The sequence below is a fragment of the Panthera uncia genome (genome assembly GCF_023721935.1).
Source record: "Panthera uncia isolate 11264 chromosome A1 unlocalized genomic scaffold, Puncia_PCG_1.0 HiC_scaffold_17, whole genome shotgun sequence".
NCBI lineage: Eukaryota > Metazoa > Chordata > Mammalia > Carnivora > Felidae > Panthera > Panthera uncia.
This window is the reverse complement of record NW_026057577.1, coordinates 41096612-41109977: the sequence shown is the minus strand read 5'-3', so window position 1 is coordinate 41109977 and position 13366 is coordinate 41096612. Positions and strand designations below refer to the sequence as shown.

Below are 13366 nucleotides of genomic sequence, written 5' to 3'. Positions count from 1 at the left end.
ACACTATTTTATGATTAAAAGGCACCTTTCTTGGTCACATATTCATACCAGTATTCAAATATGAGTCTGATAAAACTACTTTGCAGGAAAAGTAAATATTGTATAATTAACACATGAGGCTAATGGATGGACTTCAGGAGCTTCCAAAGTTACTGACACAATGAAGGTAAAACACCAAGGCTAGTCTTTCAGGTAGACACACTTATACATGAGTAAATATCAAACTAAAGGGGCTGTTTTTCCTGTGCCTACATAAATCAAGAAAAAGATACAATGAAAAATGAATGTTCAAAAATACCTCTTAGTCCCAGGAAGAATATAAAGCAGCAATGCAAAAACTTGATTAGTAAGTTTCCTTGGTACATCCCTCTCTCTCAGCTGACACATTCCATTAAGAACTACTATGTTTAAGTTAATTAATTTACCACAAACAGACCAGTCTAAATGCATTACTGGTAACATCACACAGTAATGGAACTATGATATGCTATCCAAATCTGGGGTAAAAAAAATCACCCTGCCTTCTAAATGTGCTAATAGATGAATTTGAAAATCAATAAATCTGTATCAAATGAGAATAATTATATATACTTTATCAAGCCAGAGGACATATAATAGTCATATGTAATGACAAGTATGTGACGGACCAGTCAAGAAAATGTCTACAACAGAAGTTAAAACTTGCCAGGAGGCAATAAGAATTTATTTATTTTTGTTGTTTATTTTTAGAGAGAGAAAGACAGAATACAAGCAGAGGAGGTACAGAAAGAGAGGAGAGAGGGAATCCCAAGCCGGCTCTGTGCTATCAGCACAAAGCCCGATGCAGGGCTTGATTTTACTAACTGTGAGATCATGACCTGAAGCTGAGATGAAGAGTTGGACACAAATGACTGAGCCACGCAGGCTCAGAATTTAAAGAAAATTAAAGGAAGTAAGATGAATCAAGGTAGTAATCAAGTTAGGTTAGTAAGGAAATAAAAATCCTAGAAGAAGATTAGCGATTTGAAATCAAAAACGTTTTTAAAAAGGCACTCAGAGAAAAACGAGACGGTGAAGGCAGACATCTTTTCAAGGTCACACCTCTCATGTATGTGCATAAAAGAAAACAAATCAGACTAAAGTGAACCAACAATGATTCAAGTTCAGTGAAATTCACGGACTTGTCACAAATTATGAACTAAAATTAAATGGCAATATTTATGGTAGATGAGTGAAAACTATAAAAACTGTCAGAATTGAATAGAAATGAGTTTTGTGATTAAAAAAAATTTTTTTACTGTTTATTTACTTTTTGAGAGAGACAGAAAGGGAGGGAGGGAGAGAAAGTCTGACATAGGGCTCGAACTCACAAACTGTGAGATCATAACCTGAGCCAAAACAGTTAGATGCTTAACTGACTGAGCCACCCAGGGACCCTCAGTTTCATGATTTTGTAAGATTGATCAACTCACAAAATACATGAAAATCCTTGTGACAGAAAAACAATGCTATTCTGCTAACAATGACAGACAAATGGACTGAAAAGTTGCTGTCAAGGGAATGTTTATTACTTAAACTAAGTATTTTTCAAAAATACTTGTTTTACTCATCACAGTAATGACCTTTGTAACAATATTTCTAAATACTACTATTCTTCCACCCATCTTTCCAGGGAGAAGATTCATACTATTCTTTTCTTCACACCCACGAACTTGGGAGATCTACCAGGCCTAATGTAAACTAGTTTCTGAGAACCACTGTTTACAGAGGGAGTTTAAGACCAATATGGTCCCATTTCTCATTTCTTCCTCTCCAAAAAAAACCCACGGAAGCTTCAAAAACTTTTAATCCTGAGGCTTGTATTCTTTTGATAGTCATTGCTAAAAATTCCAGTTTATCCCCCACTTTGTTGTGTCCTTGATACCTGATGAAGAACCTTTAGAAACCTTTGAGAAAAATGGGACATATGAGCATCCTCTTCCTGAATTGTTGATCACAGATTAGTAAGCAAGGAAAAGGATACTAATACTTTATAGTATCGGGTAAATGTCTATTTCCTTTTAAGAATTCTCCTTTGTGCTACACGACAAATCTAGGGTTGTGTCTAAATGACAACCAATGGATAAGTATAGGGGGCTTTTACAATACGTTACAGAAGTAGACTGGAACTCCCTACACCACTACTGGGGACAGCTTCCCACAAAGCACTGTCTCCTGTCCTCAGTCTAAGAGCACTAGTACATAGTCCATGGCACAAAGCAGGTATTGGGGGGTGGGGGGAGGGATGGCTGTTCCTTAACCACTTTGCCTTGCATCAGAAAGATCCCAAATCAATGTTATATGGAGGCTCTGGTATATGCTTTTCTTTGGAACTTCCTCCAATGGGTGTGTTAACTACATTTTTACCAAGTCAGTTATTTTTCAAAAAGCATGGCAGTTCAGTTTGAGTATTCTTTTAAGAGATCAAATGAGTACGGCTAGTAATTGGAAGACTGGACTGTTACTGTATATATTCCTCTCTTTTAAGAAAAGTTGGTTTACAGTTAAAAATGTAACTGTATGTAAATGTAATTTGAGTGAATACATCCATGTTGATAAAAACCCTTGGGCTATTTTCACTGTTCCCAGATTAATGGAGGAGAGTATGATATAGCACCAAATTAGAGCACAAAGCCCTCTTACATCCTCTGCTAGGAGAATGATTTCTTTCAAATGCCGCAGAACAGCTGATACTATTTCTATAGTACTACTTCCTTCTAGCTGGTGGAAAGGCATGTTAACTGGGATGCTCAAAATGAGGAAGAATGACTTCCTAATAAATGTTGCTTTTCTTCTTTATGCTTTTAATGCTAGAAACCCACTCTGTTCAATCAATGTTGGCATGTCTACTACATGTAAGCTCTGGTCTAAGCATCAGATATACAAAGTGGGATAAAGAAACAAAAGATAAATAAGACAGGACCTCTATCCCTCCAGGTGCTTAGTCTAGCACTTTCTCTATGGTAGAGAAAATATGAGGCCATCTCTGCAACAATAGAAGTATTTTAACATACCATAAATAGTTGCAAGGATGGAGTGGATCTCCATCCCTTAAATTTATCTAGGGGAATCCTGGAAAGATCCACAGAGAAGGTAACACCTGAATAATTTTAAAGGAAAGAGAAGGACTGGCATGGAGTTGATTAAGGCTGAAAGATTTTCTAGACAAAAGATCTAACTTTGGTGAAAATAATGTTCTATAAAATACCAAACAGTTTATAACCCTACTGTTAGGAAATATTAGATAAAATGAAATTAAATGAGTTTATTTAAAGACCTATGTGCATCTTAATTTTCCAAAAGGGGTGAAAAAAGAAGATACACAGCATTCCTTACATTGGCATAGAAGCCCCTTTTAGCAGAACACCTTTGGTAGAGTAGTGGTTCTTGGGATATATTGTGAGAAATCTGTACTGAATCATCTATATAGTCCCTTTTGGCTCAAATAAGTCAATATATCTAAGAAGAAAAATCTAGAGAAGAAACTAAAACTAGCTGTCTTACTATCTTAATGTAAGACTTCTCAAGCTATCATAAAATTCAGCATGTCTTTAGAGCAACTAAGGCTCTAAGATTTCAAAATATGGGGAAAAAGATTATTTGACAGCCAGCTAGAGAGATGGGTAAAATCACCTGATGTGAACCCATCCTAAGAGAAGTGGGTGTCAGACATGCAAACTTGGACTAATCTAACTACTAGCAGAGGCCAGAGTTTGTCACTAAGATTTGCCCCTGTCTACTCACTCTCTGCCAAGGACTTAGGTCTTGGGTAAACGTAAGACACCAGCCAAAGGGGGAAAAAAAACCCAACAAAACCTGGACAAGCCATTTTCTTTAATCTCTATATGCCTAAGGAAAGCCCCAGAATATGAAATAAAAAAGGCTCCTGGGGTACAGTCTTCACTTTACTGCAAACACCCAAAGCTCTGGCCAGTGGTAGCACTCTCGTGTTTTTGGCACTGATGGCCACATTCCTGGTTTTTATCTTGACGAAGTCCCAGTTGTTCGTTTTTGCTTTTGTTTCCCTTGCCTCTGGAGACACGTCTAGTAAGAAGTTGCTATGACTGAGGTCAAAGAGGTTGCTGCCTGTGTTCTCCTCTAGAATTTTTGATGTTTTCCTGTCTTACATTTAGGTCTTTTACCTGTTTTGCGTTTGTGTATGGTGTAAGAAAGCGATCCAGGTTCATTCTTCTGCGTGTCACTATCCAGTTTTCCCAACACCATTTGCTGAAGAGATTGTCTTTTTCCACTGGATGCTCTTTCCTGCTTTGTCAAAGATTAGCTGGCCATACATCTGTGAGCCCATTACTGGGTTTTCTATTCTGTTCCATTGACCTATGTGTCTGTTTTTGTGTGTCAGTACCATACAGTGTTGATGATTACAGCTTGGTAATACAGCTTGAAGTCTGGAATTGTGATGCTTCCAGCTTTGGTTTGCTTTTTCAGGACTGCTTTGGCTATTTGGGGTCTTTTCTGGTTCCATACAAATTTTAGACTTGTTTGTTCTAGCTCTGTGAAGAATGTTCTAGTTCTGTGTTTTGATAGGGATTGCATCAAATGTGTAGATTTGGGTAGTCCATATGGACATTTTAACAGTATTTGTTCTTCCAACCCATGGGCATGGAATGTTTTTCCATTTCTTTGTGTTTGTTCAATTTATTTCATAAGCTTTCTATAACTTTCAGTGTACGAATCTCTTACCTCTTTGGTTAGGTTTATTCCTAGGTATTTTATGGTTTTGGGTGCAATTATAAATGCGACAGATTCCTTTATTTCTCTTTCTGCTGCTTCATTATTGGTGTACAGAAATGCAACCAATTTCTGTACATTGATTATATATCCTGCAACTTGCTGAATTCATGTATCATTTCTAGCAGTTTTTTGGTGGAGTATTTCGGGTTTTCCATGTAGAATATCATGTCATCTGCGAAGAGTGAAAATCTGACTTTTTCCAGGCTGATTTAGATGTCTTTTGTTTCTTTGTGTTGTCTGATTGCTGAGGCTAGAGCTTCCAACAGTATGCTGAACAACAGTGGTGAGTGGACATCCCTGTTGTGTTCCTGATCTCAGGGAGAAAGCTCTCAGTTTTTCCCCACTGAGGATGATATTAGCTATAGGTCTTTCATAAATGGTCTTTATGATCTTGAGGTATGTTCCTTCTATCCCTACTTTCTTGAGGGTTTTTATCAAGAAACGATGCTGTATTTGTCAAATGTTTTTTCTGCATCTATTAAGAGGATTGTCTGTTTAATTATATATATATATGTATATATATATATATACACACACATATACATACATTACAGAGAGAGCACATGCATGTGAGTGGGGGAGGGGCAGAGAGCGAGGGAGAGAGAGAATCCCAGGCAGGCTCCATGCTCAGCATGGAGCCCAATAAGGGGCTCGATTTGTGCGAGACCATGACCTGAGCCAAAACCAAGAGTCATATGCTTAACTGAATGAGCCACCCAGGCACCCCTGATTCGTTTATTAATGCCACTATATAAATGCTTTAGTCCTATAAGGGAGATATAATATAAACAAAAATATAAAGCTCAACATGACCCATAAACTCCCTTATTTGTTAAATCTGGAGAGTACCTTCTAATAGTTTATTTGTGTAAAATATTCTTTGCCACTCCTATAATCCTGTGGCTCCCAGTATTTTAAAATCTGAGAAGCCTTTCTTACCATCAGCAAGCTACACATGTGAATCCATAGACCCTACGAAAACTCAGGCTAGGAAATACTAAACTTACAGACTCTGTACACTTGATAGTCATTACATAAAAGCAATTTAAACCTCATTACGAAAAGAGGTGAGTATTATATTTAAGAGTCTATCAAAGCTCTCTCGGAAATGTCAAACACCTATTAGGAAGAACATTCAAGAAAGGAGAGACCACAAAACATGGACTTTCAGTTGTTTTACATTAAAAACTCTTCTAGTTTTTTTTTTTAATTAAACACAAATTTCTCTTTCTTAAAAGAACAGCCATTTTTGCATATTTAAGTGCTACAAGTCAAAAAGATGTAAAGTAGTACCTACCCTGAAATGAGAAATGAAGCATGTCTGGTCTCTGGTCAAGTCTTGGCTGCACTGGTGACAATGGTCCAATTTGAATTCTGACTCCCCTGGTCCAGAGCTCTCTGCAGACATATAGCCTGCTTTTATCCTAATCTGGTGTCATCATTTCAGAAATGCTTAATATGGAGGCATTTGGGTGGCTCAGTCGGTTGAGTGTCCATTCGGCTCAGGTCATGATCTCGTGGTTGATGAGTTTGAGCCCCACATCAGGCTCACTACTGTCAGCCTGTTACCACAGACCCTGCTTCAGATGCTCTGCCCCTTCTCTCTCTGCCCCTCGCCAACTTGTGCTCTCCTCCAAAATAAACGTTTAAAAAAAAAAAAAAAGAAATGCTTAATCTGTGTCACAGAAGTGATGGTTTGCTTTTTGTAAATGAAGAAAAGCTAAGATGTTAATATTTAATGTGTCATTTTGAGTGCTAACCTGAAAACACAATTACTGTAAAATCTTTTTGATTCTGTATTAAATATTATGCTTTTTATATTTAGAATGCTTATCATTCAGCCAATTATTACTGCTTATTTAAGTAATAAAAGTAGATATCACTGCAACTTTTTTTTTAAGATCTGCTGTCTTAGGTACAATTCATTCCTCAAACTGAAAAAGTGACTAACCTTTGGTTAATTACATCTGGTATTTAGGATACAAACTTGACATATTTGAATAAAAAACATAAATATTTTATATGGAATAAATTCTAATACCTTACACTATGTATATATGATTTTTTAGTTCCAGATTTTAATACAAAATGTCATTCCTCTATGGGCTGTGCAATTACTCTGTCTATATCAGCAAGTATAAATCAATCTAGTGTACTGTCTAGCTCTTCTGGTAAGAAAAAAAATTCTCTACTTATATAGTCCAATAAACAAGTGGAAAAAGCTGCAAATGACTGACGCCTAACAATAAATTAAGCCAAAACACCACAAATGTGTCAATAAACTACAAGTAATGGCCATGTAAAATTCTCAAATAAAATATTTTAATTCTATTACTGCTGTGTTTGCTAGTGTTCACGTTCTCAACCTTTCACTGATGAGATGACATCTTGTTAATAACTACAAAAGTACCTTATGGATTATTGTGAAATAGGTATTTAGATTTCCAACTTGACTTCAGGAATCTCCTCAAATAACCTACAGCCAAGTTGTGATCAAACTACTTCTGTACTAACATTCTAGGTGACTGAGGTCTCCCCCAGTAGATGTTGACCAATTTCATATGTTCCTTATTCCCCTTCAGTTATTCCTTGGCATAATTTCTTCCCAGACATTTGCTCACCTATTCCTACTCAATGAGTGTCCACATACCCATCTTGAAACAAAACAAAAACTTTGGGCCAGTGAGTACATTACAATCATGGGAAGGTTTTGAAACTTGCAAAGTGCTGAATCGTGTTTAGGTTAAGGTTTTATTTTCTGCAACTGGTTTTGATGGCACAAACCTCCTCTAAGAATACTAGGCACACCTTATTTAATCCACTGGAAGATGAGATATCAGGAGTGAACCTAACTTCTTTGTTCTTTGGCTGGCATAAGCTATCTATATATAGTTGAAAAAACTAAGAATTCAAAGTGAAACAGAACATTCTAGAATGGAATGAGAAGAAAAAAACTTCATTCAGCAGGTGGCACTCTTTCCTTAAAAATGTAACCTAAGTGATTATTACTATCAAAGATGTCATTTGCCCCACTAATCACTTCAAAGAGAAGGTACATTAATTCTGATATCCGGTCCCAAATACAGTCTGAATCATTACTGTCTACCTAAATAACGTCTTCCTTATTTCAACAGAATTCTGGAGGTGTTCCTGAATATGCCAATTTCTTTTCACTGTAGCAAAAGGTACAATTTAGTAGAATCCAATAATTGCATTAATTTTAAAATGGCAGGTTTTGACTTATGACAGCCTAGTATATTCTTCAAAAGACAGTCATTTTAACCATCTCTAATTTTAATTAATTCAGTTATAAAAGAATGATCTGAATGAAAATGGGGCAAAAGATTATACATAGATAAATTGTATTATTGTGTTATTCCTGTTTTATTTTTTTTTATTTTTTATTTATTTATTTTTAAAAAATGTTTATTTATCTTTGAGAGACAGAGAGACAGAGCGTGAGTGGGGGAGGGACAGAGAGAGAGGGAGACACAGAATCCGAAACAGGCTCCAGGCACCGAGCTGTCAGCCCAGAGCCCGATGTGGGGCTCGAACCCACGGACTGTGAGATCATGACCTGAGTCGAAGCCTGACGCTCAACTGACTGAGCCACCCCAGTGCCCCATGTTATTCCTGTTTTAAATCATGGCAGGCACCAACTCTTTTTCCTAAGCATGTATATGAATATTCTTTCTACCTGGAATAACTTTGACTCAATTCATTACCATTCTGGCTGATATGCAACCTCGAAACTTTTAGGTTGAAAAATGGAAACAAAGCTGACAATAAAATGTGAGTTTATCTAGTACACAGAAGAAGGAAAAAATAAAAATAAAATTTGTCTAGTTTTCCTTGGCGTATCTCTTGGTCTCAATGCCCTGTAGTTGTCACCTTACCACTCAAGTTCTAGGGTCATCTCTACCTTAGAGAAACTGTCCCAGAGGCTGGCTTTCAGTCTGAGTTTGGAGTGAGGGATAGATTCTTCCATCCCCTCTCAGCAAATTGCACTATTAAAATGGACACTTATCTGTCTCCAACAATTGACTGTGCAATCCTTGAGGGCAGAAAGTGGGGGGGGGGGGTGTCTCAACATTATGTCCCCCACCCTAGCAAAAAGCTTGGCATATGGGAGATAATAAATACATGCTGAATAAAGGAAAAGACTGATCTTTCCCCTTGTGCTATATTTTACTTGAGGGTAAGACCAGGTCTTACTCATTTTCCATTCTAACATTATGGATCTTCAAATGCTTGGTACCTATACACGGCAGGCTGGGAGGAAGGAATGCCTTTCCAATATGAGCCTCCAGACCATATCTCTATGACCACGCTTTGTGGAAAGAATGAAAAGTGGAAGATTTCATCCCAGTAGAACACTAAGAGATGGCCGGTAAAAGAAGCCAAGAACCACAAATTTAGACATCTGTATTTCAGTGTAAAGAACTTTCCCAAAGTTTGGGAACTTGAGCATGACTCTCATTTTGTTAATGCCTGATGATTTTCCTGTGGTTAGTAAGAATAAAAAGTCTTGAAGGAAAACCCAACAGGATTTGTGCATGGGAGGGGAGAGGCAGAAGTCATGAGACTACTATCTTACTAGGAAGCAACCTCAGAGGGAATTAGCCAAGGGGGTTGATGAATGGGGGTATGTCCAGGGAAGCAGCAGTGTTGGAAGCCCAAATCTAGACTCCTCAAACATGGACTCTCCTAGTTTAGGGGAAAACAGCTGGTGGTATGCATTAGAAGCCATAGCATAAGCATGAAAAATTGACCATCAATTTCTAGAAGGCCAATTTTATTCTAAGATTTGGGAGTGAGTTGCAATGAAAGTCTTTGATTGAATATACAAATGTGACTAGGGGCTCCTGAGTGTCTCTGTCGGTGAAGCATCCAACTTTGGCTCAGGTCATGATCTCACGGTCCGTGAGTTTGAGTCTCATGTCGGGCTCCGTGCTGATGGCTCAGAGCCTGGAGCCTGCTTCGGATTCTGTGTCTCCCTCTCTCTCTGCCCCTCCCCCGCTCATGCTCTGTCTGTGTCTCTCTCTCTCTCAAAAATAAAGATCAAAAAAAATTTAATTAAAAAAAATACAAATATGACTAAAAAATAAAATTCAAATGAATTCAATGTTAGCCAATGACACAAAGATGTTCATTGTTCCAAGCAAGCATTCTCAGGATGGCAGACTGCATGGGACACTCCTGGGTCCTTCAGCAGAACTGAATGGATGTCCAAAGTGTTCACAAACAAGCTAAAGCAGCTGTTCTCAACCGTGTTCCCATCAGTTTGATGTTTACATAAAGATATGACAAAACTTCAAAAAACTGTTCAGAGAGCATAATTTATCAAGGCCACAGCAACTAGCCATATATAAGCAATAAGTCACCCTCTACCTGAGGCAGAGAGAAGATAAACTGCATGACTGCCAAGCATATACCATATCTCTACCACTTTCCACCCAAGAAAGCCTATCAGTTATATCTGTTATACAACAGAATAAGTAATATTTATAGGGATATTTATAAATATGTCCTAAACTATTTTTCTAAAAATATTTTAAATCTTTGATACTTTATTACCAAGAAAGTACTATGGGATCATACCCCTACATGCATCACCACACCACACCTTCAGCATCAAAATGTGACTGGCTACCAGTTAGGTATGCATGCTGACCAAGTTAAAACAGGACCAGGTTACTATTTCTAAGAGGCAACTGTAAGTGACAATTAGGAAGAGGGTAGAGAACTATCAGAGCCACCAAGACGGCTTGGACAGAAAGCAACCTTCTGAACACTTGGGGCAGGGAAAGTCACTTAAAAAAAAAAAAAAGTGTTCCCTGTCACACTCAGGGAAGTCTGTAAGACATGAACAAACTGTGCATGTAGAAACCATGAAATGGGTTCCAAGTACAATCACAACCGTGTTTTGTTAGAACATAATGTCTGTAAGAGCAGGGATTTTTGTCTGTTCCCTCACTGCTGTATTCCTAGTGCCTGGCATATAGCCAGTTCTTAATAAATTTGTTGAGTGAGCAAATGTTTTGTTACACCATGAACTACAATAATTTAAACACAGAAAAAAATGCCTATCTACATATTTCATAACCATGGCAAACTTTTAATCACAGACTGGCTTCCTATTCACCATTCAGTCAAGTGCCCTCCCAGCCTCCTCCTCAAGAAACGTCTGTTTCAGAAAAGCACGCTCACTACTTGAACAACAAAACCTCCTCTCTTTGCTCCATCTTTTCAGTCTATAAGCATTCTCCCCTCTCCTAGCCTTAAAATAAAGACCAATCACATCAATCCTAAATGCTTCTTTGCCTTTGCTAACCCTTAGGCTTTCTCCTCTCTCCCCTTCCATCTTCTGCCAGCTTCTCAAGAGGAGCCTGGGCTTCCTCACCGCCCTGTTACTCCTTAACAAAGCACAGGTGCTCCGATGCCCACCACCCCACTAAAACTGCTGGTCAGAAGACAGTCACTGCCACCTTCACATTCCTTGCCCAATGGCACTGCCACTGCTGACCATTTTCTCCATGGACAATGTCCTCTCCCCTGCCTTTTGGGTGTCATCTGTCCTGTAACATCTCCTTTGCAGGTTCTCCTCTGCTCTCTTCCGTGAAATCCTGGCACTCCTCAGAAGGAGGAATCTGAGCTAGGATTTCCCCACTACTCTTTCAGAGGTCCCGAAATGAACCAGGGCTGATCTATCAAGGAATTAAAATTGCCCACAGCAACTCTCCATTCATTCTTCAATCTTCAGCAATTGTGAAAGATTCTGAGCAACCCAGGGTTCAAGTGAGCAAAGGTATCCTTACAAACATTCATAAGAAGCCATGAAACTTCAATCCTAAAGGAGGAATTATTATCACTGTAATAAGATATGTAAGATTAAGCATATCTTACTTTCCACAAGTTATTTTCTTAAAAGATGTATATAAGTAAAATACACATAATAAAATAATTTTCAGGAGTTTGGCACTGCATCATTCTTGATTGTTTTCCTGGGAGAGTGTGTGTGTATCAGCTTACATTTTTTATTAAGAGGCCTTTCTTACAGCACAACGGTATTTCTTTCTTCATCTTTTTTCTTCAATGCCTACATCATCTGTACCCTAAAAAGATAATCAGTAGGCAGCATTTATGAAGTTGTCCTCATATCCAGTATATACATGAATACTGTCAAATCCAGGCAGAATGGACAACTACCCCTATTTTCTCCAAGAGTTTCTCCTGAACCTAGCTACCAGTAGTGCTATAACCAGTCAGAGGACACAAGAAGTCAATCATCTTTTTACCTCCCCAAATGAGTTCCTAGCACAGTAGTATGCACACAGTATGCCAGTAAACATGGCCTGAGTTGAGGTGACAGTTTAAGTTTCTACAAGGAGCACATATGTAAGTTTTACAGGACAGCAAATACATTACTAAGATTTTTAAGAAAACAAAATAAGGGAATAAAAGACAGTTAAGGGCAAAGATATTTATCTTGCCCTGAAGGAGATTTCATTTTTACCTGAGTGGACTTTCTATAGTTAAAGATAATCGCCTTTGTTTGTTAGGGAGGCATAGGGTCAGGGAGATTACTGAATTTTCTCAAAGCCACTAAGCTCTTCTAATTATCAAAGAAGATGTCTGCTGAACACAAAAAGAGATTCCACATTTGGGAGGCAGGCATTTGTTAACTTACATTACTAGTAGAGAACAAACATCAATAAGAGAATGGACTAGAATTCACTTAGGCATACTTCTATATTGGATGTTAGCCTTAGATATTAATATCTTTACTCAAATTAGTAAACAGGCATAACCAACAATTACACCAACCAAAAAAAATGCTGAAGTCTGAATTGAATCTTTATTTAAAACCACAGGACATGAAAAATATTTTTTTAAGACCCACTTACACAAAGAGTTCTAATAACTACATTTAGATGTAAAGAAATAAATTTCAAAATGCCTGAAATACCCAAGGCAGCTACCTTGGAGCATGCACTAGGACACTCAGGTGCAAGCTGAGGAGAGGCGGCACAGGAGGGAGTGGGTGTAAATACAGAACAGAGGATTACTACTCTGTCTCTTACTACTTCATTTGCCTGGAGAGGCTGCCTAACTCTTGTGAGGTATCTCCACCAACTATATAATGGGAATAATGGCAGTGTCACAGGGTGCAGGGGAGACCAAGTCTGTGCGTGCACTCTGTGAAGGGTGAAGGCTCCACGGTGTTAACAATGACTACTTCTAATGCAAGTGCACTCCAAGCATATCTCCCATTCTGTTGGCAAAGGTCTGTGCATTAAGAATCCAACCATATTTTGGGAATGCAAACTGGTGCAGCCACTCTGGAAAACAGTATGGAGGTTCCTCAAAAACTAAAAATAGAACTACCCTAAGACCCAGCAATTGCACTACTAGGTATTTATCCAAGGGATACAGGTGTGCTGTTTTGAAGGGACACATGCACCCCCATGTTTATAGGAGCACTATCAACAATAGCCAAAGTATGGAAAGAGCCCAAATGTCCACTGATGGATGAATGGATAAAGAAGATGTGGGGTGTGTGTGTGTATATATATATATATATATATATATATAT

The 13366-nt window shown here is 38.1% G+C and overlaps 1 protein-coding gene and 1 long non-coding RNA gene across 3 annotated transcripts in view; one reads left to right on the top strand and one right to left on the bottom strand.

Annotated features, from left to right (window-relative positions):
- LOC125935647 (uncharacterized) overlaps positions 1 to 3545 on the top strand; it is a 76103-nt gene extending 72558 nt beyond the window's left edge. The window contains exon 5 of the long non-coding RNA XR_007461726.1: positions 1652 to 3545. This is a non-coding gene — a long non-coding RNA (uncharacterized LOC125935647). The remainder of the gene's footprint in view (positions 1 to 1651) is intronic.
- The window catches only part of MAP3K1 (mitogen-activated protein kinase kinase kinase 1), a 78441-nt gene that overhangs the window by 43991 nt on the left and 21084 nt on the right, over positions 1 to 13366 (bottom strand). The gene's annotated exons all lie outside the window — the stretch shown is intronic.